Source organism: Dermacentor variabilis, chromosome 1 (assembly GCF_050947875.1).
Source record: "Dermacentor variabilis isolate Ectoservices chromosome 1, ASM5094787v1, whole genome shotgun sequence".
Classification (NCBI taxonomy): domain Eukaryota; kingdom Metazoa; phylum Arthropoda; class Arachnida; order Ixodida; family Ixodidae; genus Dermacentor; species Dermacentor variabilis.
This window is the reverse complement of record NC_134568.1, coordinates 74,797,109-74,819,758: the sequence shown is the minus strand read 5'-3', so window position 1 is coordinate 74,819,758 and position 22,650 is coordinate 74,797,109. Positions and strand designations below refer to the sequence as shown.

At 45.9% G+C, this 22,650-nt stretch overlaps 1 protein-coding gene across 1 annotated transcript in view; it reads left to right on the top strand.

Moving 5' to 3' along the window:
- Positions 1–289: 289 nt before the first annotated feature.
- The window catches only part of LOC142579669 (high-affinity choline transporter 1-like), a 96,206-nt gene continuing 73,845 nt past the window's right edge, over positions 290–22,650 (top strand). Inside the window, exon 1 of the mRNA XM_075690104.1 lies at positions 290–319. The gene's annotated coding sequence lies outside the window, so the exon portion shown is untranslated. The remainder of the gene's footprint in view (positions 320–22,650) is intronic.

Sequence of the window (22,650 nt, the reverse complement as noted above, 5' to 3'; positions counted from 1 at the left end):
CTCGAGAAACAAGAATGTTTTAGTTGAAAGCAACTTTCCAAAACAACCAAATAGTGGTCAAGTAAGTCTCAGGGAAAGGGACGGGGGGGGGGGGGGCGCTGAGGGCGCCTACTTCATCCCCTGTATCCACACGTGACTCATGGAGCTGCCCTTCGTGGATTTTATGACATGCAGACTTTCTTTTTATGCACACACATCCGCGCGGCGGGCCAGATGTTTCGCGTTGCACATGTGCGTGAAAACGGGGCAGAAGGACTCGACGGGTTGGACAGAACCTGCGGAACGAGCAGCCAGACAGCACACGTGTCGCTTGAGAAAGGTACGTGTTCTCTGCTGGATGCTCGCCATAGCAGCCCACTTGGCGGTCGACAGTTGTACAATATCGAGAGCAAAGCATTTTTCGAGGGCGCTTCAACGACGAGCGGCTATCACTATGCATATGCAAACCATGTGGAACTGTCGCTTGTGTTAAAAGTTGTTTGCTCAATGCAAACACGTGACAAGCGAGGAGATGTGTATGCACTCAATGTTTGTGATGAGGTGATGATTTCTAGCCTCGCGGCTCGCAGATGGGACCGCCAAGCGTGCATTTTCTTCCTCCCAAGTCTCGTTTATGTACCCGAAGAACTTATTTAAGCATAATGCAAAGCTTCCTCCTGTTGATATGCGGTGGTTTAACCGCTATTATTTCACGTCTGATGTTGAATACGCAACGTCGACAATGTAACTCCACTGATAGCGTCAATCGAATCGATGCGCATGTGTCAACCACGCAGCCTGCCATCGGATGGTCAGGAAAATTAACATAAATCTCGCTCAAACACAAACGAATTCTCGCAGTGGTCGCCAGCGGTATGGCAGCCGTGTAGCCGTAGCAAATGACGCATAAGCATTACTATCTCCGCTCTCGATTGCCCACTGTTAGCCTGCTTCACGCTGCAGTGGCATGTATTTCGACTGCTTTGGAAGCTCTTATGGCGTGTTGTACGCCTTTTTTTTTCCCCATCGACTCGACGAAGCCAACAGCTGCACTCTCCAACGCAAGACAGTGTAGCTCACGCGATCTATTGACTGTAATTTCCTATCGCGCATGGCAGTGCGTCCAGGAATAATTGAACTTACCTCCGGCGTTTCGAACCCGTCATTCAGTGCTGCTGTGCGCGTCTTTCTATATCGTTGATTCTGTGTCTACTACCCAGTGGCGTCGGTAGAAAGAGGATGCATCCCTTGACGTGCGTTGTGAGAACGGACGACAGCTGCCCAATCGATGAACAGACAGCTTTAATTTTAAACAGACGACATAAACTAAACAATTGATATAATACAGTTTACTTCCTGACAAACCGTACATAAAAACCAACACATACAAACATGTAGGACATGCATGGAACAAAATTGTCAGTTTCGCCCAAACGAAGCACTGAGAAGCATAGCGAGGTTTAGCGTCGCGCTCGAGCTTCTCAGACGGCGTTCGTACGCGAAGGTCACATGTTGGGCGTGACGCGGCACGTGAGATTACCACTGCGCCGTGGCAGAAGGAGCGCCGTGGCTATTGCCAGGCGTCTCAGAGCGCTGGCTTGGGGCAGTGCCACCCAGAGGCCATGCAGGCATTGCACCTCGGTGATGCATGAGAGGGGACCGAAGGAAAACCGTCGGTGTTTGTCAGCGCCCAATAAAAGGGCTAGATAGATTTATCTTAATGCTTATTTCTCGTTCCGCTTAGATACTGCACCCACAACTGCCCAGAGGGAATAGTGTGCGTGCGCACAGCGCTTGATCACGCCAGCAGTGGAGGGCAGAACGCTGCCCTGGCTCCGAGCTGATTGAGTGGATTGCGTGATGGTGTGTCCACTTGGCCTCTTAATTTTTGCAGCCAATCGCGCTGTGTGTCCCTCGCGTCTCTAGAGGCCTTCGAACACTCTACGCGCGGGCGGCGCATGCGCTGTCCATGGCTGGACAGCACGGCGGCGCGAGCGAACGAGCTTCGAGGGTTAGTTACTGTCGTGATAAAAAAACATATTCAGCGCTGTTTGACATTGTTTTGCCTAAGCGCTATTCTTATAAAGAGTGTATGGAGTGATTTTTAAAGATAAACTAATGAACGAAAAATAAATATCACGCTTCAGGCACACAGAACTTCATTATTAGGCCAGAGGAACAGCAGGTGTCTCAATGACACACTCATGAGGAACTCGATGTTGCAGACTATATTTTGATTATTAAGAGTAACGCGCCATCCGAAGCAGACGTCTTTTGATGCATTCCCGCAACGATTAATTCCCTCAACTATTCTATTTAGGAACCGGTGACTTCTTTTGCCTTTTTGTATATGTCGCCAATTGAGACAACAACTGGCGACATATTAGCGACTTCGAAGTTGAGACTCCAAAAATGGTCATGGCCAATACAGCGATACCTGTAGTACGGATTCTGGCAGCGTTGTGGCAGGCCATGATGTGCCCAGCGCTCGGCAGCAGACAGCGGACGGAAAGGCGCGACGGAGACAATCGCCGCGCTAGCAGTCTCCATCGTGCCTTTCCGTCTTCCGACTGCTGCTGCGCGCTGTGCACATCGGGCCTAGCAGCGCAACGCCGAAGCCACTTCGCCACCAAAGCGGGAGATTGAGAGCATTTCATTAAGTTTACCAGGAAAACGCAATGGCAGAGTGCTTACGCGCCGAGGGGATTCAACGCCTGTTCTACGCGTTGCATCGATGACAGATATCGCTCACATAACTGCATCAAGTCCGATTGCAGTACCTGATACTGAGTAGGTAGATACGGGAGCGGCTTATTGTGGTCCAAATTTTTTGCGCATTTTCGCTGAGAAATGTCTTCTTTGGGCTCCGTTGACTCCATGCATCCTGAGCCTATAAAAGGGCACATCGGTTCTCAGTTCTTATCCGTTAGATGATTTCATATCCCTTTTCGTTAAATGCGTAACAAATTTAATTAGCATACTGTGCAGGTAAATCGCTTCGGCTTTTCCGGTGACGTGATAATGTCTAAGACATGGTACGCAGACGAGAATGTGTTCGCGCTACCAATGTATCAGACGTACTTTGTTAACCGTCCAAGTAGACACCGAGGTGGTGGTGTCTCGGTGCTTGTTCGTTCTGATCTTGAATGCCACTTAATTCCCGAGTTTTCTTTTGTGTCTGACAACTGCGAAGTGCTCTCTCTCTCCTTGCCAACCGCACTGTATTTTATGTTTTCTAGCGTCCTCCAAATGGTGCTGAATTGGAGTTCATAATTACACTATTTCCTGTGATGTAGACTTAAACATAGATATGTTGGCTGATAGTATACTGCGATTTGACTTTGATGTCACAGTGTCTTCTAATACAAGTTCAAATGTGATTAAGTTGCCAACTCCTGTTACAAAACAGTCAGCGAGACTTCCTGGCATATTTATAACTAACGTTGAGATGTCACGAAATCAGGTGTTGTTTGCTGTGACCTAAATGATCACACGGGAATATATTTGTGGGCTCTGAAACAAACGACTAAACGTCCATTACTGTGTGATCGATACTGTCAGACAATAATCGATAACACCTTTGAATCATTTCGTGCTGTAATAAAAAAAAGCGTCACGGTATTATGTATACTGCACAGATGAAGCAGGTAATGCATATGAAACACTTATGAATCAATTAAAACGTTATATTCTGAGCGTTTCCCAATGAAAAAAACATCAAGACGGAGGAAAATTCGGAGGCCCTGGGTTAGCTTTTCTTTGCTTCAACGCAGTAGTGTTAAAGACCAGCTTTAGGAAGCTATCGTCAAAGCTAGAGACCTTCTAACTCTATCGCGATACAAAGCGTATCCAAAGAAATTAAACAAGGACATCAGAGTTGCTAAGACTCAATTTTATGCGCACATTTTACAGCGTAGCAGTGGTCGCAGTGACGTTCTCTGGCGGCAACTGTCCACTCTTTTCAATCCTGGCGGTAAAAGTGAAATACCTGATAAAATTATTTTCAACGCAACTGAGACGGTGTTGTCCCTCACTGGCAAAATTCCTTCAACAACTCTTTTCTCGTACATTCCCAGTAGTTTAGAAGCGTTGAAATGTCTTTCAACAAGTGGCCATGTCAGCGTTCTTTTTTTTCTCTTGTGGATAACCAGGAAGTTACCTCCACATGTCGCAGCCTTAAAAATAGCAGTTCGTTGGATGCAGACGACTAACAGACATTACCTATTAAACGTGTTATCGACCTAATTGCACGTCCGCTGACCCATCTTTCTAACCTTTGTCTTACTACATCGACTTTCTCCGTTCAAATGTAAGTCGCATTTCGGCCGTTAAAAAAGGGGGATAAGAATAGCGTTTCCAACTATAGGCTAACATCTTTACTTCCTGCTTTTTCTAAGGGTCTAAAAAAATAATTTTAACTCGTCTCTCCAATTTTACTGAGCGACATAACGTTCTAACGCCAGTACAACATGGTTTCGGTTTCAGAAAAAAATAGGTCGACTGAAACGGCGCTCCTTGCGCAGAAATAATTTATTCTGAGAAACTTTGAGGAAAAACTACGAGTATCAGCCCTCTTTATTGACTCTAAGGAAGCCTTTGATACCTTAAATCATCAAATACTTTTTGTCAAACTTGAAAGCTATGGGATTCGAGGACATGCTTTTGAACTCATTATGTTAACGTTAATGGGCACTCATCACAAACGCTATGTCTCACGTCAGGAGTGCCGCAGGGAAGTATACTGGGACCTTTCTTGTTTAACCTATATATTAACGACATCGTCAATATTCATGCTCATTTTATATTATACACGAAGATGACACAAGTGTATTCTTAAGCGGTAAAAATATTGACGAATTGATCAGAAAAGCTAATGAAATACTTGTCATACTCAAGCCTTGGTCGCAACTAAAGGCATTAGAAATTAATGCTGCCATAACAAAAGCGATCATTTTTCGCCCTAAAGGTGAAAGAGCAGCATGCTCTGAATCTTTGACTTATAGCTCCAATAACACAGAAATTGTGTCAGCATTCAAAACCCTTGGTGTTTGGTTTACAGAAAAGTTGCTGCGGGACGTGCATATCAGTCACGTGTGTTTAGCTGTCACGTTCTCGTGGTCTCTTATACCGTAATGCTCACGTACTTCCTACTAATACGAAATTCCTGCTTTTCCAATCTTTGTTTACGTCACAAATGAATTACTGCCAACTCGTATGGGGCACTGCCACGCACACAGCCTTACAAAAGGTCTACGTTCTTCAAACGAAAGCTTTACGCATTACTTACAACTTAGCCAGAGCTCATCCTTCCGCTCAGCTCTTCCAAACTGCTGATATTCCAACGGTTTTTGGTATTTATAACCTACGCCTAGTACTTCGATACAAATACGAAATAAAGAATCATATCTCGATGCTAAAGAAATTAACCGAATACACTTCTGTGTATCCTTTACGGCTCACGAAAAAAATCGAAACAAGAACACTACGCACAAATTCTGGAGCCCAAATGCTGAAAATAGCTCTTCCCTCTGTACTATATGTTTTAACGCGAACTGCTCATGTTGCACGTCTGAGCTTCATGTTTTCTTCGTGTGGAGCTCATACCTGGAATCTCAATTATGAAAATTGTCTTTGATGTAGTGTTTTTCTTAGCTTCTAGCTTCTTTTTTCGATGATTCTATACAAGCATAATGTATGTTTGTTTCCTTAGGTTTATATTTATGTGCGCAGGTTATGTATACCGCCACGGCATGCTGCTGAACTGCAATAGACTGGGAAGCCTAGTCAAGCTCACTAGAGCTTTTTCTTACCAGGCCCTCAGCTCTCTGAAGTGTTCAATAAAATGATGCACTTTGTTACAGCCGGTCTGTTTACAAACCTGTTTGGCCACGCTAAGCGTCTGAGATACTTTGGTGGGTATTTCTCATCTGACTTACCTTGGAAGGAGCATATAGGGGCCCCATAACGTAAAAGTATTCTAGCCTCCTGACGTCAAATTTGCGTAACCGCCGACGCAAGCATCAGGCGGTGACCCGCAGCGTTATTTGAACCGCCCAATCAAATGCTCATCTCGTTTATGGGAGGTTACCCTTCTTTTCTTTCAAAGCGAATAGCGTTGCCTACCTTGACAGATTTTTCTTGCCTAATTGGCTGACAACTGGTGATGAGCAGGCAGAAGTGGAGAGGGTTTCCGTGGACCGAGCTAGCACAGTGAAAGTAGATGACCGGAGGAGGAGGATGGTGCCGAAGTCTGCGATTGGCCCGCTTCCCCTCGCCTAGCTTGCGGTGGCTGGTCAAAAGTAGCAAGGGCGTGCAACGGAAGGTTATATATGTCACTAAAACATATCCTTAGCAAAGAAGAGTTGACAGAATGATGTCGTATAGGTGCCGAAAGGGCTCGACAACGTTACGCTGCCAAGCAAAAAAAATTAAATCAAAGAAATCCTTTCTCCCCAGCAGTTCCGAGTACAGCCAGTGCCACAGCGATCGGCGGGAACCAATCTTCCATTACTTTCGGAACGAGGCAGTCTCCGGCTATTCCGCTAAAAATGCAGTTTTGTTCGGCTTATTAAGGTATCTTTAATGCGTAAACGTCACTTTGACAAGGTGAGTTTTCGCGTTTTTGTGACGTCGCATCACAGACAGGCGAAGTGGGCGCTGCTCAAAAACTTTTCATCAATACCGGAGGGTTATTGGTGAAAAAAGCGTAGAATTAGGAATAATTATATTCCTTTTGTTTGGTTTAATCATGCATAACCAGTGTGTACACGTGATATCGCATGGGTAGTTTTTGCGGTTCTCGGAACGTCATGTGACAGACAGGCGAAGTAGAGCCCCCCCCCCCCCCCAGAAAAAAAGAAATTGACCAATCGTGGAGTGCAGAATGCAGAAATGGGATAGAAACAGTTCAGAATAGCTTTACCTTATAGCACCCTAGGTTACATAACTGGTAAAGTCAGACGTCTGTTAAATTTCATTAAACGTAATTTCAAATCTGCCCCATAAATGCCTTGAAGAAGCTTTGTATATCACAAGTGTGCGACAATTCCTTGAATATGCCTGTGCAATATGGGGTTAATTTCATGGCCAAACGCTACTCTACAGACTTCAACGCATATAAAGCCGCGCTGCACGCTCTGTCACTTGTATTTATTTATTTATTTATTTATTTATTTAGCAATACTTCCTAGCTCACAAGAGATCATTGCAAGGAGGGCATACATATAAATTCAAAAGAAGTAGAATCAAATCATTTCTACAATGCAAAACACTGAAGTAATATATACATGAAGATCAGTAGTAGCAATGCGACAAATCACGACAAGACTACAAATTACGACAAGTACAATGGTAGGGTGCGCAATGATGCAATCGGGTTATTGAAACAGAAAATCCGGATACAGGTCTAAAAAAAGTTTACAGTAACTGCTACGCCTGTACATCTATTTCCACCATAGTTAACAACATATTTAAAGATGAAGCCTTAGTAACACAAGGACTGAGTTGGTTCCATTCTCTTGTGATTCGAGGGAAATGTGAAAATTTGAAGCAATTTGAGTTGAAAGTGTATTCATTAAGTCTTTGAGAGTGCCTGTAGCGTGTGGATCTAGAACGATTCTATGAAATTAGTCTAGACGTGTCAATGTTTATGTCATCAGGAATTAATTTAAGCCCAGCTTTGTTTAGTAATTCAGTCGGAGAATCCGTTGGCTTGTATTTATTATAAATGAACCTTACTGCCTTCCTCTGCACCACATCCATTCTTGAAATAAGTTCCTTTGTGTACGGGAACCAAACAATATTAGCCTATTCTAGCACTGGTCTAACAAGCATATTGTAGGCCAGCAGCTTTGTATCTGGGGGCGCAAGATGAAGGCGTCTTCTCAAAAAAGAAAAACCGCTTTAGTGCACTTGAAGTTATATCATTACCATGGGTTTCCCATGGAAGACCATGCGTTAAAGTGACGCCTAAATATTTATGCTCAAATACACGAGTGAAAAGTGTGTCGTTAATAATGTTAGTAAAATCAGATATTTGTTTTTTTTTTACTCCTGACACCAAGAAAAGACAGACTCTAGGGCATTGTTTAGTGCATGGCGAGCATCGTCGGAATTGATTTCACGGTACAATATACAATCGTCAGCGAATAGACGGATGTTAACACGTAATCTGGAAGGTAAATCGTTTATGTATATCAGAGAGAGATAGAGATGAAGAGGAAAGGCAGGGAGGTTAACCAGATATCAGTCTCCGGTTTGCTACCCTACACTGGGGATGAGAGATAGGGGTTAGAAAGATGACAGAGGAAAACGCAAAAAAACAAAAAATCCGCACACTTGGAGACACACACACACAAAGGCGTTCCAGTTAAAGACGTTCGCGAAGGCCGGTAGATGGCAGAATGCTCAACAGCGCTTGCACGGCCTTCTTCTGTGACGTTAGGTCCCTTCGGTGGTGTAGAATTCTTTTTTCCGATAGCGGTTGGTCGTCCAGTTGGTCAAGTTCGTGGCGAAGGCATTCCCTCTGTGACTGTACTGCGAGCAAGCGCACAAAATATGTTCAATTGATTCTTCATGGCCGCAGTGGTCACAGGTTGCGGTGTCGGTCATCCCTATGCGGAATGCATAAGCTTTGGTAAAAGCAACGCCCAACCACAGTTGATGCAAAAGTGTGGCCTATCAACGGCGAAGCTGTGACGGCGCTCGAAGACTTAATGTCGGATCAAGGGAGTACAGTCACGTATTTCTTAAATGTGGCTCATTCTATTGCGACGTGGTGCACTGCCGAGCAAGCAGGCGGAGCTTCCGTGCTGCGTCAGTTCTAGAAAGTGGAATTGGTACGTGGTGCTCTTCAGAAATAAAACAGGGCCCAGTACCCTGCCCTGGAGCACTCCCGATGTAACAGGTGCTAGGGTGGAATCTTAGTTATAAATATGCACGAATTGCGAGCGGTCAGTTAGATAGTTTTCTATTCATTTAATAATAAGGCATTCTCCTAGTGTACACTGAAGCTTCCTAATTAGTTTTTTGTGGTACATGATCAAAGTAGATCACGGAGTAGTCCAACAAAATTAAGTCTGTTTTCTATCCTCCTGACTGCGACATGTCGTGTGTTAGTTCTAGTAGCTGTGTGACTGTTGAGAGACCGCGACGGAAGCCGTGCTGATAGGAAGAAAGAATAGAGTCCTGTTCTAGGTATGGGTTTATATGTTTAAGTATTGTGTGTTAGGGAAGTTTACGTATTGGCGAAGTTAGGGAAGGGGCCTGAAATTATATATATGCGATGCGCTACCATATTTATGCGCGGGGATGATTTTAGCAGTTTTGCATTCGGCAGGAAGTGATTAATGATTTATTAAAGTTTTCGCATAGATATGTAGCCTTCCACTCAACATATCTCTTAAAATATAGATATGTTATCGGGTCCAATCGCGTTCTTCGTGTCAATATTTCACAAGAGGTTTAACTGGCGTGGTTCTGTGATTATAAGGGGCTCGATATGTCTTTCGGCCACGTGGTATACTACGTGCGGAAATACAGACTGAAAATAACTGTTAAAGGAATTTACGGAGTTTCTATTATCATCACTGGAAGCGGCGGGGCTGTCATAGCGTTTAAGGTTGAGGTAACTCCAAAACTTCTGTGGCGCACTTTTCAAAAATTTAGGAAGAGATTTAGAAAAATAGTTATGCTTAGCTGCCTTAATTTTTCACTTCATATTTGTAATGGATGCGTCAAACGCATGTCTGTTTACGTGTGTAGGCTTTAGCTTGAGGCTTTTACGTAGGCTTCTTACTTTTCGTTTAGCTTGGATTATCTCGCGTCTTATCCATGCATTTGCTTTGCTTGCCTTTTTCGTTTTGATTGACTCGTAATTTCGAAGGCTGAAAAAATACAATGTCTGTATTTTTTCCACAAAGCGTCTATATCTGTGTAAACGTCCGTAAAAAGTTCTTCAAATGTAGCGTATTGAAAACTGAGATGGTCGATAATAGTGACGTCATCAGCATTTGGAAAGTTACGGTGCTTCATTGCACACACAGTCGTCACTTCCTTCCTCTTTCCTTCTTTCTATTCCCCTTTGTCTTACCCACAGTGTAGGGTAGCAAACCGAATGCTCGTCTGGTCGACCTCCCTGCCTTTCCTCTCTTTGCTATCTGTCTCTATATAAGATGTGCTACACTTTTCAACAACAGAAATAAGGCTTTCTGGGCGGACGGTGCAATATGTTATTTCGTGATCGGATATGCTTACAGAATTTGTAAATTTATGTTTCCAAGGGGAAGTGATGACTCAGAAATGTCAGATCAATAATAATTGACGTAGTTCCCTTAGTGCGTATGGCCTGAATCCCTACCATATTCAGGTTAAAATTCAGCATCATATCACTTATTATTTAAGAGGCTGTCAAAGGAAAGTACATGGGTTTCCAATCAATATCGGGTAAGTTGAAGTCGCCCACTAAGATAAGCCGGCCACGTAACACATGACGTTGTAGATGGTCATATAGTGAACGGATGATGCTACAGTTAGATGTGGGACAGCGGTAAACGCATCCCACCGTAACCGCGCGCTGGCCCAACGTTACTTTGCAAAAGATTTGCTTCAACATTTTTTACATCAGGGAGCCTTGAAAAAGGGCTAGCTTTTTTTATAAATATGGCAACGCCGACGCCACGTGTCTGTCTGCCTTTTCGTACTACTGAATAGTTTCGTGGGGACAATACAACATCCAGGATATCATGTGTCAGCCATGTTTGTGTCCCGGCAACGAAATTCGCCTCTAGACTAATTAAGACCGACTCCAGTGAATCAACTTTATTAACAATGCTACATGCATTTAAATGTATCAAACTTATTTCGAATTCTGCTGTATTCGGCGTAGACGTAGCGACCTCGATTCCCCGTACTGTTTTTTTTTTTTTAAGCTAAGAATGCTCGACTGTCTCTCTAGTAGTACATCATTTTACTGTCATCGCATCAGTACAGCTCACCGTTAATTCTCAGTTTGTCATAAGTTAATGAAACGCTCTCTCCAAGGGCGCTATAACGTAAAACTATTCCAAACTTTTCTATTCCAATTCTGCTATCAGCCCTCCGCGATTGGTCAAAAACTTTTTTCGACCACCCCCCACTTCACTTGTCTGTCACGCGGCGTAACGAAAATCGTGATACCTCCCCATCTGATATGATGTATACACACTGATTATGCATGATTTGACAGAAAAAAGAAAAACGGTTATTTCTGATTTGACCCCTTTTCGCCATTAGCCCTCGGCTATTGGTAAAAAGTTTTCGGGCTGCACCCACTTCACCTGCCTGTCACGCGATGTCACAAAACCGCACAAACTCACCGCGTCAAAGTGACGCGTACACGATAAAGATGCATTAATATGCCGAACAAAACTGAATTTTTTACGGAATAGCCGCAAGCAGCCCCGTTCCGAAAGGAATAAAAGATTGCTGCCGCCGATCGCTGAGACGCTGGCTACTCGCACCTGCCGGAGAGCATGGGTGTATTTGCGTGTAATAAAACTTCTTGCGTGGCCGTGTAACGTTTTCAAATACTTTCGGCACGTTTACTACCTCATTCTGCCCACTCTTCATTGCTGTCATTCATAAGCTTCCGTTGCATGCCGCCGCGATTTTCGACCAACCACCACAAGCTAAGTAAGGGAAAGCCGACCAATTGCAGACGCCGGCACCACCCTCTTCATCCGGTTATCGATTTTCAGTAGACTGGCTCTGCCTCAGTGAATCCCTCTCCACTTGGGCATTCTCCTCTCCTCTTTCAGATACGACAAGCCGTTAAGTGTAGGCAATGTTATTCGTTTTTCAAGCAAACAAAAGTGACCTCCTATGAACGAGGAGAGCGTTTGATTGGTCTGTTCAGACAACCCTGCGGGTGACCGCCCGCTGCTTGCGTCGGTGGTTACGCAAATTTGACGTTAGGAAATTGGAATAGAAACATATTGGAATAGTTTTACGTTATAGGGCCCCAGCTTCCGCTTTTGTTTCGCCATAGTTTCAGAGTTTATTTTTATGTCTTGAATACGGGCTGAGAAATATTCACTTATTGAATAATTGGTCTCTTTCAACTTGCGACAGTTCTTTAACATCCTTGATTTATCTCGAAATTCGGCAAGTTTCATGATTACCGGTCATGTTTGTTTGGCTGCAGGTTTGCCAAGTCTGTGAATTCTTTCGAAAGCAACAGGTTCCATTTCCAGAATGTTTTTAACGATTGTTTGATTTATAGCTTCTGCAAGAGAGTCGTCACTTTCTTTTTTTATTCTCAGGGACATCATGAATGATAAGATTAGACCTTCTGGAACGATTTTCCCGATCATCCGCCTTGAGCTCACGGGTATAGTTTTCTCCAAACTTATCAATTCAATAATACAAGCCTTTTCCATCTAATCTCATCAGCAGATCCAGTCTGGAATCGGTTGCGGTTAATCGTTCTTGCTAAGTTTCCTTCAGGCCCTCAGCAACCAGCGGCAGTTGCTACGAAATATTAGTGGTATCAGTACCGGGGTTAGTCTCATTGTCACCACATAATAACATAGTGTTTTGTTAAACGAAACGCCAAAGCATTCCCACAGCAGTCCACAGCAGTACCTTGGTAACGGCAGCACAACTGAAAACGCGTTATTTTACTGAAAACATTTGTCATAACGTTTTCTCACCTGCGTAATGAAGGAGAATGGATTAGGCGGATGCATTCCGGTGGTCCTGGTATACATCCTTCGCTCGAGCGACCTTCGTGTACGCCTCTTCTATGCCACGATATCAACTTTTCCGCCAGGGAGCCGTTGATACTTCAGCTTCAGCATAGACATCTCTCTGTTTGCAAACAGCGTCGCGTCACTGGGGGTGCCCCTCCCGTCTGCCCCGCCTTTGAAGCGGTGGTTGGCAAAAAATGTTCAGCCGACCGGTTCTCTGCATAGGAGCGCTGCCTGTATCTAAGCGTCTGCGATCGAAATTTTTGCATATTCCTATTTTCTGAAGGGGCAGCATCTTTGAACTGTGCTCAGAAAGTAGCCGTCGCCATTTTACTGGTACAACAACGTAGAGTAGTTGCCAAGTGCATGGCGCTTTTAAGTCAGCGTATGGTGATTTCGTAAGAACGCCCCTTCGTAGATCAAACAGCCACAAAAATTACATTACTCTTCGAAAGCGAATATAATAGCACAAACGATGAACATTTTCCCCGTGCCGAAATGACACTTCGCTGAAATGCGTGGTCGTCGGAAAAAAATTGCATTGAGTTGGCGTGAATGTACTTAATTTCCGCCCCTTTACACTGTAATCTCAAACGATATACAAGATTAGTCTCGTCTACAACCGTAAGCCATACCCAGTGGTGGCGCCTAAATTCTGATGGGGGCGGAAGGCAAAAACAATGGTTACCGTGCTTTACGTGCACGCTGAAAAACCCCAGGTGTTCAAAATTAATCCGGAGCTCTCGCTTCTTTATAAGCCACTCTGTTGAATATGAATGTTAAACACCATATTTTAATTAATTTTACCTCTTAGTTATCGCAATCCGAATGCAGGAAGCGTGTATAAATTATACTGAATTCTTCGCGTTAACTTCGCTGCGCCTGCGGCCTCCCTTTGCTGGCTTTAAGTTTAGAAGACCCAGTTTTATGTGTTTATGCTCATTATCACAGCATAAATTTTGTGTCGTAAAGAGAAGTATGAGAAGAAGAAATACAGCAAGAAAGCTCACTGCTTTAGCAAAAACCCATGGTATCTGCTATAAAGCTCGATATACAACAGCAATCCCCGTGCCGAAGCGTACACAGGCAGCTTCGGCAATGGTAAAAACGTACTCATAGGGCATGCACATTCCTTGTGGTGAGGCGTACGCTGTTCCGGGAATGGTAAAAAATAGAAATGCGAGGAGCTCATTTACAGCCATACCTTTAGGCCGATAGATCACGCTGAAACATTTTTTTCTCCACACAGCGCAGACGGCACTAAGATGAACGCGCTCACTGATCATCGCGTCTCATTCGTTCCCACCTGTACAAGAATGACGGGTCCTGAAGTTCTTCCGATGCCTGGACACTAAGACTGCCCCCTATTACACGTCAGCACGTCCACATTTTCGCAAACATGATGCAATGCTAGTCGCTCATCACACCGCACATACACATCCACACCACAATGTGCTCCGTTTTCCTACTCAAAGATGAACCCATATTATCGCAATTTTTCTTTTGCTCACTCTTTATCACGACTAAGCAAACGCGGTGCATTTCCGAAGAAAAGCCGATGTGACGGTCAGCAATAAACCACCATGTGGTTAACTTCTGGGAGCAAAAAAAGCAAGCGTCGACAGTTTTACATCACGCCATTTACCACACACCGATGTTCACCGGCACACAATACTGCTAATCTAATTTACAAGAGAGGATTTTTACAAAAATGAGAAAGAAAGAGCGTCCACGTGCCGCACACCCGCACCAAGCACTGCCCGAATGCACCCCGCCGAGAGCTGGCGGAGGCAGGAGGCAGGATCACTGTAAAGGCCCGTTCACACTACTAAAAAAATTCGGCGAACGAAGCGGATTCGCTCGCCGGAAAAAGGAGAGCGTGTTCTCATCTGTTGTCGCGCGCATCGGCGGATCCGTCGCCGCTTCTCGTTTTTCCGCGACGACAGCAAGATCTCACGGCAGTTTTTTTGGTTTCGCGACTTCGCGAACGAGACGAGAGTTCACGTGAGTGCCTTTTGTTCGAGGGCTTTTGTTGCAACTGCTTGTATTGCGCCATTGCTGGGCTTCCAGCTGCGAGATACTGAGCACAGCACGATTGCGAGCTTTTCAGAAGACGAGGAAATGTCGGAAGAAGCAGAAATTGTCACGATTCTCCTCTGCAACTCAATGATGGCTATGCTTCAAGAGCTGCGACGGGCTGAGCAGCCAAGATCACGGCGGCGGCGGCGACGTTGGTGGGTCCGCCCGTCCTTGCAGGAGCGGGATAGGTTGGGACAGGCTGGGACAGGTTGTCAGGTAGAATGAAGCGAATTGATGGACTGTTCGCTTTCAATCACGCTCTTTCGAGCGTTCAGCACAGCACCTCCGATAATTTTTAACGGCTTTTTACTTGTGCTATGCTGCAATACTCGTCCACCATTATTTCTTTGGCTGACCACAACACAACCGCCGTTGCCCGCGGCCACAATTGCCGGGCATCGGCTGTCGCCGCAGATCATGAATCGTTAGAAGCACTTTACGCTCACCGTTGTAGCGCAGAAAAGTTTCTATTGTAACACTGCGCTACTCTCGCGGTGCCATCAGTGTCGCGCGTGCATGCCTGCGCAGGCATTCGAACGGCGCACGAGCTCAGCATGCACGTCAAAAACGCAACTTCCGGCGGCGGCGAAAGCGGAAAAATGGGTCCTGGACCGATTGCCTTCACCGCGCCGCTTTCCGCCCTCCTCGGCGTCAAAAGCGGCCGAATCCGCTTCGCTCGCCGGATATTTCGTGTAGTGTGAACGAGCCTTTGTGCCGTTGAAGTCACGATGTGACGTCGCCAACGCGGTGTGACGTACCCCAGGAGAGGTCTATTGCCTGCTGTTGTCACAAAGCGCGTAGCGCTGGGGATGTCATTCTGTATCAGTGGCCTGGATGACACGATGAATTTCCCATCGTCGAATGTCTGCATCATGTGGCCGTGTGCATCGGGATGCTGGCTCGTCGCAACGCGTCGACTGTCGTAGCAGAACGACCAACAACTGCGTAAAAAAGGCGAACGGATTAGGCGGACGCCATTCTGGTAGTCGTGCCGTGCCCTATAACATTGGTTTTATTATACCTAACATCAAGCGCGCACTAAGTTAAAAAGCTCTTCAGCAACAAAAAACTCCTCGCGATCAAAATGCTTTCTTCCATTTGTAGTAATGATAACGATATTAATAAAAGTTCCTACATGATGAGCCCATACTATATATCTCACAAAAATGATCACGTTAAAAAATTTCGAGAAATAAGATATCGTACGAATGTATTTGCGCATTCATTTTCTTTCCTTCTTTCTTTCCTTCTTTCTTTCTTTCTTTTTACGTTTCATGAGTGGAGTCAATTGAACGCCAACGTTGTGAACGTGCCCGCGAATATGCTTTCCTCGTCCGTGCAAGAAGTATGCTTTCATGATCTGTCAGCACTACAACTAGACAGTCCATGTCCACGTGTTGCGCTAACAAATCATGAACACATGCTGTTAGGATTGGGGGCTCAATCCCATCGCTCGTAACCCGTTGTCAAGATTGGAGTCCGGCATGAATTCGAAGGTAGCTGGCCCCATGCCGTCGTCCAACTTATCAACGCTGAGGACGTTGATGAAGGGAAGGACTGCTTCTCATCGAGAACGAGGAATATCGGTTTATTTACAGTATTTACATGCAGTTCATCAGTCTAGCATGACTGCGAGAGAAAGTACGTCAGTCTAACACGACTGCTTGAGAGAGTGTCTCAGTCTAACATTACTGCTTAAGAAAGTGTCTCGAGCATCCGCACAACAGCGGTTTATAAACACTCGGCCCCCCCTTCATTCCAAGGGGACGGAAACGTTCGTCCAGTCATTGTAAACACGCCGCCTCTCCCCGGGACGGCTTACACACACACACGCACTCACACACACAGGTTCACGGTCCGGTCCGGAACCGACGTCACACGGATTTCGTAGAACTCGGAGCTGCCCCTCGCAGCGCGACCGGGTAGCTATTGTCCTGCGTCTTGGTCGGCGCGTAGGAAGCGGTCCCCGACGACGTTCCCGCGGCAACTCCCCCGCTCGCGGCCGACCCGGCTGGCGGTGTCGTGTTGCGGCACAAAGCCTGCTTCGTCAAACTCATTCAGTCACAACGGCGACGAGGCTAGAGCGTAACGGTGTCGTTCCTTGAAAGTTGACGCCGCCGTCGTCGCAACTGGCTGGCAACACTTGTACCTCAGCTGCGCCGTTCTTAACAGCGCATCCATGGCCCGAAAAGTCTCCACTGTCCAGCGCTAATAACCGCTGGGCAGGAAGAGAACGGCTGGTGGCCAGGAGATGATGTCTTGGCTCGCAGTAACCACTTGTGTAACGATGTCACCGCCACAAAACATCCAACAAGGACAGGCAACTGTAAAATGAACCCCCCAACACGGCTCTGCGCCGAGATGACGTACATTGGCTCTCACTTTAGACCCGCTAGGCTTCAAAGAAAACATAAGTGCAGAAACAAAAAATGCTGCATTTCGCTATGCCAATTTTTGAAGCAATTTCGTGCTGACAAATTCAGCGATCATGGAGGGAATCCTGCTAAATGAGAGGGGATCTTCTTTAACAAAATTAACACTAGTAACTCTAAAATTTAGGCGGGACCCTCAAACGCAGAATTCAAATTAGCCTGTTCAAACCATCAGCATTGCTATGCAAGTTTCCCTTCTTATATCTAACGGAGAAGTTGTACTCTTGGAGAGTGAGACTCCATCGGAGCAATCGGCCATTTTTGTGTGACATTTGATTGAGCCACGTCAGAGGACAGTGGTCGGTCTCGAAGATGAACTTCGCTCCGTACAAGTAACAAGACAACTTCTGAGCGGCCCAAATTAAACAAGCGCATTCCTACTCTGAAGCGCTGTAGGATTCCTCTCTTACATTTAGTTTACGGCTGGCATAGAAGATAGGATGCTCCTCGTTATCGTCGCCGACCTGACTAAGTACTACGCCCATACCTCTGTCGCTTGCGTCGCATTGAATTATGAATTCCTTTGTGTAGTCTGGCGCGCGAAGCACAGGACGAGAAACTAATAGCGTTTTCAAACTTTGGAAAGCGTTCTCTTTGTCCTTATCCAAGTCTACGCTACTCGGGGCTCCCTTTCGGAGGGCGTCCGTTAATGGACTTGCCATTTGCGAGTAATTCGGAATGTACCGTTGATAGCACCCCACAAGTCCCAAAAATGAACAAGGTCTGTTTTCGTGCGCGGCTGAGAAAATTCTCCAATCGTAGCTATTTTCAGCTCGGCCGGCCGTCTCGTGCCCTGGCCGACAACATGGCCCAGATAAGTAACCTGCGAACACCCAAATCTACACTTTTCCGCTTTCATCGTTAAGCCGGCTTCCCTCAACCGTGAGAACACCTATTTGAGGTACGATACGTGTTGTTCCCAGCTGCGCGAAAAAATTTCTACATCATCCAGATATGGCAAGGCGAACTTCTGCAAGTCTTTTAGGACAATATCCATTAACTTAGAGAAGCTAAATGGCGCGTTCTTCAGCCCGAAGCTGAGTGCGAGAGGGCGAAAAGTGCCTACAGGTGAGATGAATGCGGCATAGCGGCTGGCACTTTCTGAAAGGCGAACTTGCCAGTACCCCCGCACCAGATCTATAGTTGAAATGTATTTAGCAGCGCTAACTCTTTCAATTCGTTCCTCAATGTTGACGGCATTTAACTTCCTGTAGTCAACGCACGGACGATGGTCCTTGTTAGGGGTTTCTACCAGTATTAGTGGTGACGTGTAGCCACTCTCAGCGGGCTCAATAACTCCCAACTCTAACATGCGCTGTATCTCTGCCTCCATAATTTCTCTCTGTCTTGGAGACACCCTGTAAGGCTTTGATCTTACGGGTTCGGTTGATGTCAGCTCTATTTCATGCGTTATTAGTTCGGTTCTACCTGGCCGATCGCTGAATATGTCGAGATATTCCCCCAACACCCCTTTTAGCTCATCTAGCTGCTCGGGTCTTAGAGTGTGCGAGCTTATCGAATGTTTTACTACTTCTTCTAGGCCGATTTCAGAGTTGGAGGTCGCTCTGTACTCCTTAAACTTGGTACTAGTGCCATCCTGCTCTTTGATGGTATAGTTAAAGACTCCGCTCCGCTCTACATACGGGTTCATCAAATTGCAGTGATATATCCTCACTTCCTTCCTGCGACCGGGCATTTTCAGAGCATAGTTAGTATCTGAAAGTTTGTGCAACACTTTAACGGGCCCGTCCCAGTGAATCTCAAGCTTGTTCTTTCTTGAAGATTTGAGGATCATTACCTGGTCTCCGGGGTTAAACGTGCGAAGCCTCGCACTCTTGTCGTAATAGAATTTGGCGTTCTTTTGAGCTACTCCCATGTTCCTTTCGACTAGCTCTTGGGTTGCACTTAGCCGTTCCAGCAAATTTAGCACGTATTCAACCACTGTTGGACTCTCTCCTCTTTATTCCCACATCTCTCTTAACATTCTCAGTGGAGAACGGAGTGTCCTCCCATACACTAGTTCTGCTGGCGAGAACGTCGCTTCATGTCGCTTCATGTGGAACCGTTCGCAAAGCAAACAAAGTTGCCGGCAGACAGTTCTCCCAGTCCTCCTTGTTCTCGTAACAGAGCACACGCAAAACTCGCTTAAGCACTGAATGCCACCTCTCTACACTGTTTGACTGAGGGTGATAGACGGAACTGTGTATTAACTTTACCCCGCACTTTTGCAAGAATGTGGAAGTCAGTGCGCTGGTGAATACTGACCCTTGATCTGCCTGAATTTTGGCTGGAAACCCAACTCGTGCAAACACTGTCAAAAGCACGTCTACTACTTCGGTGGAGCGGAGTTCTTTCAGAGGGATTGGATTGCTTCTCGAAACTTTGTAGCCGGACACAGCATGGTAAACAAGTACCTGTAACCCGATTTTGTTTTTGGTAGAGGCCCTACCCTGTCTATCACAAGTCGTCTGAAAGGTTCTGTTATTAAGGGCACTACCTTTAGTGGAGCTTTCCATGTCTCTCCTGGTTTACCCGAGCGCTGGCAGGCGTCGCATGATCTTACAAAGTTTTCTACGTCTTTGAAACAGCCAGGCCAGTAGTATTCCATAAGCAATCTTTCCTTTCATTTGCTTATGCCTAGGTGGCCGGACCACCCATTTCCATGACAGAGACTCAAAAGGTCCTCCCTGTACTTAGTAGGTACGACTAATTGATCTAGAATCCTACCCTTTCGATCTCTGTAGTGCCGGTGCAACATTCCTCCTCTTTCTTGTATCGTCACGTTCCGCCTAGCAATGCCTTCTTTAGCTGTGTGATATAATCTAGCTAAGCTGTCATCATTCTTTTGTTCGGCTGCCAATGACTCTCTGTCCACACGTAAGAGCTTATCAAAGTTCTTTGAGGCCGGTGATAATAACGACCCTGTCTCGCTTGCGATTGCGTCAGCTTGCTCTTCCTGCAGGCTTGAACTTTGACACTCTAGTGCTATGCTTTCATTGAGCTGGTCAGCTGGCAGGCTCTCCTCAACTGTTTTTTTGTCCCTCGGGCCTAGCTCGGATTCCGGTATTGAAGTTATCCCCTTTTCTGCTTCCGCTGGAGCAGCTTGTGCATTTTCAGCTGAAAGCGACGCGATTTTACGAGCTCGGCCGCGGGTCAATGCCTGTACTATGCCCTCTCCCAGTTTAAGCCCTTTGTCACGCAGTAACTGATTCGAACGATTCGAAAAGATATATAAGGGTACTGCAGTGACAAAAATTTAGAAACTGCAGCTTCAGTCCCTAGCTCCCCGAATGGTCCACTGATTTCGACTTTGGCTATTGGCAGACACACGCTGTGTTCTTCTAAAACCTGCTTGATCCATGCTACTTCTCCGGTGAAGTCATCTACCGTCACGTAAGACGGATGGACAATGTCCATCGTGGCGGCACTGTCTCCTAGCATTCGGCATGGTTTGCCATTAACTTGCAGGTCGTGAAGATATGGGCTTAAAAGTTCCATATTCTCGTCTTTTTCTTCCACGTAGGAGAAAACTACACTGGGCTTCCCGCAGTTTACAGCTATATGTCCCAGTTTGTGGCATTTATAACAGCGGATTGGTCTAAAAGATACGAATTTTCTTTTCTGCTCTTTTGGTAGTGTTTCCCCGTTTGATTTCTCCTCACTCTTTTCTGCGGGCTTTTCCTCCCCTTCTACAGGCTCTGATCGTCTAGTCTGCGAACCTTTTTTGAACGGAAATGGTTTCCGCGGTCCATTTGGACCGTCCCAATTTCTGTCCTCGGCGCTCAACTTTCTACGCGCTGCGTACTCTTCGGCTAATTCAGCCGCCCTTTCCACAGTGTTTACATTCCCTCTGTCTTGCACCCACAGTTTCACAGCTTGGGGCATGCTTTTGTAAAACTGCTCTAGACACATGCATTCAATGATCATGTCTCTGCTGTCGTACACTTCCGCGCTTTTCAGCCACTCGACTAGGTTGGCCTTTAAGCCGTATGCAAACCGTGGATACCCCTCGCTATCTTTCTTGCCTGTGCTCCTATACCTTTGCCGAAAAGCTTCGGCTGAAAGGCGATATTTCTTCAGGAGACTAGCCTTAACTTTTGCATAATCATATGCATCCTGTGCACTCAATCTGGCGATTACTTCTGCCGCCTCGCACGGCAACAGACAGCAACCGCTGTGGCCATGTACTCGGGCCGAAGTTCATCTTCTCGCAAGTCCTTTCAAAATTGCTTAGAAACAAGCCTATGTCGGTGCCGACCTCAAATGGCTTTAACAGCCTGTCCATGCGGTATGGTTCTGCCTCACTTGATCGTCCCAGAGCCCCTTCATTTCCTTTCATTTCCTTGAGACAACTCCAAACATTTGCTTTCCAGTTCAAGTTGCATTTTTCTTAACTCGCGATCTTTATCGCGTTCCTCTCTCTCTCTCTCTGTCCCATTCTTCTCTCTCTCTTTCCCGTTATTTCCTGGCCCGTTCTTCTCTCTCTCTCTCTCTTTCCCGTTTCTCTCTTTTCTTTAGAAGTTCCAATCCCATTTCAATTTCTTCCTCACTGGCCTGTTCGGAAATTAGCTCCAATAATTCCGCTTTTAGCATTTCTTTGCGTACATCTAGGCCCAGTTCCTCACCAACAATCAACAATTTGTCTCTCAGCAGTCTCCTTAACTCCATGATTGCTGCGTTACTGCCTTGATCCTGCTCGCTAAATCTAGCTAGGAAAACACAACCTAGCTAACACTCAACAATCTAGCTTCCCTACTGTTGTTAACAGAACAACCACAAAATGAAGCCTAGAGAGTCAAAGCAAGAACCAAGCACTCACCGCAGACACAGCACCACGTCGCAAAGTCCATCTCACCGCTGTCAGCCAGTTGTTAGGATTGGGGGCTCAATCCCATCGCTCGTAACCCGTTGTCAAGATTGGAGTCCGGCATGAATTCGAAGGTAGCTGGCCCATGCCGTCGTCCAACTTATCCACGCTGAGGACGTTGATGAAGGGAAGGACTGCTTCTCATCGAGAACGAGGAATATCGGTTTATTTACAGTATTTACATGCAGTTCATCAGTCTAGCATTACTGCGAGAGAAAGTACGTCAGTCTAACACGACTGCTTGAGAGAGTGTCTCAGTCTAACATGACTGCTTAAGAAAGTGTCTCGAGCATCCGCACAACAGCGGTTTATAAACACTCGGCCCCCCCTTCCAGTGCCTACGACTTCCAGTGCCTCGCTGCCTATTGTAAATTGCTGTTCTCTTAACAGTCTCGGAAGAGAACAGCAATTTACAATAGGCAGCGAGGCACTGGAAGTCGTAAGGGAATAAATCTACTTAGGGCAGGTAGTGACGGCGGATCCGGATCATGAGACGGAAATAATCAGAAGAATAAGAATCGGCTGGAGTGCGTTTGGCAGACATTCTCAGATCATGAACAGCAGGTTG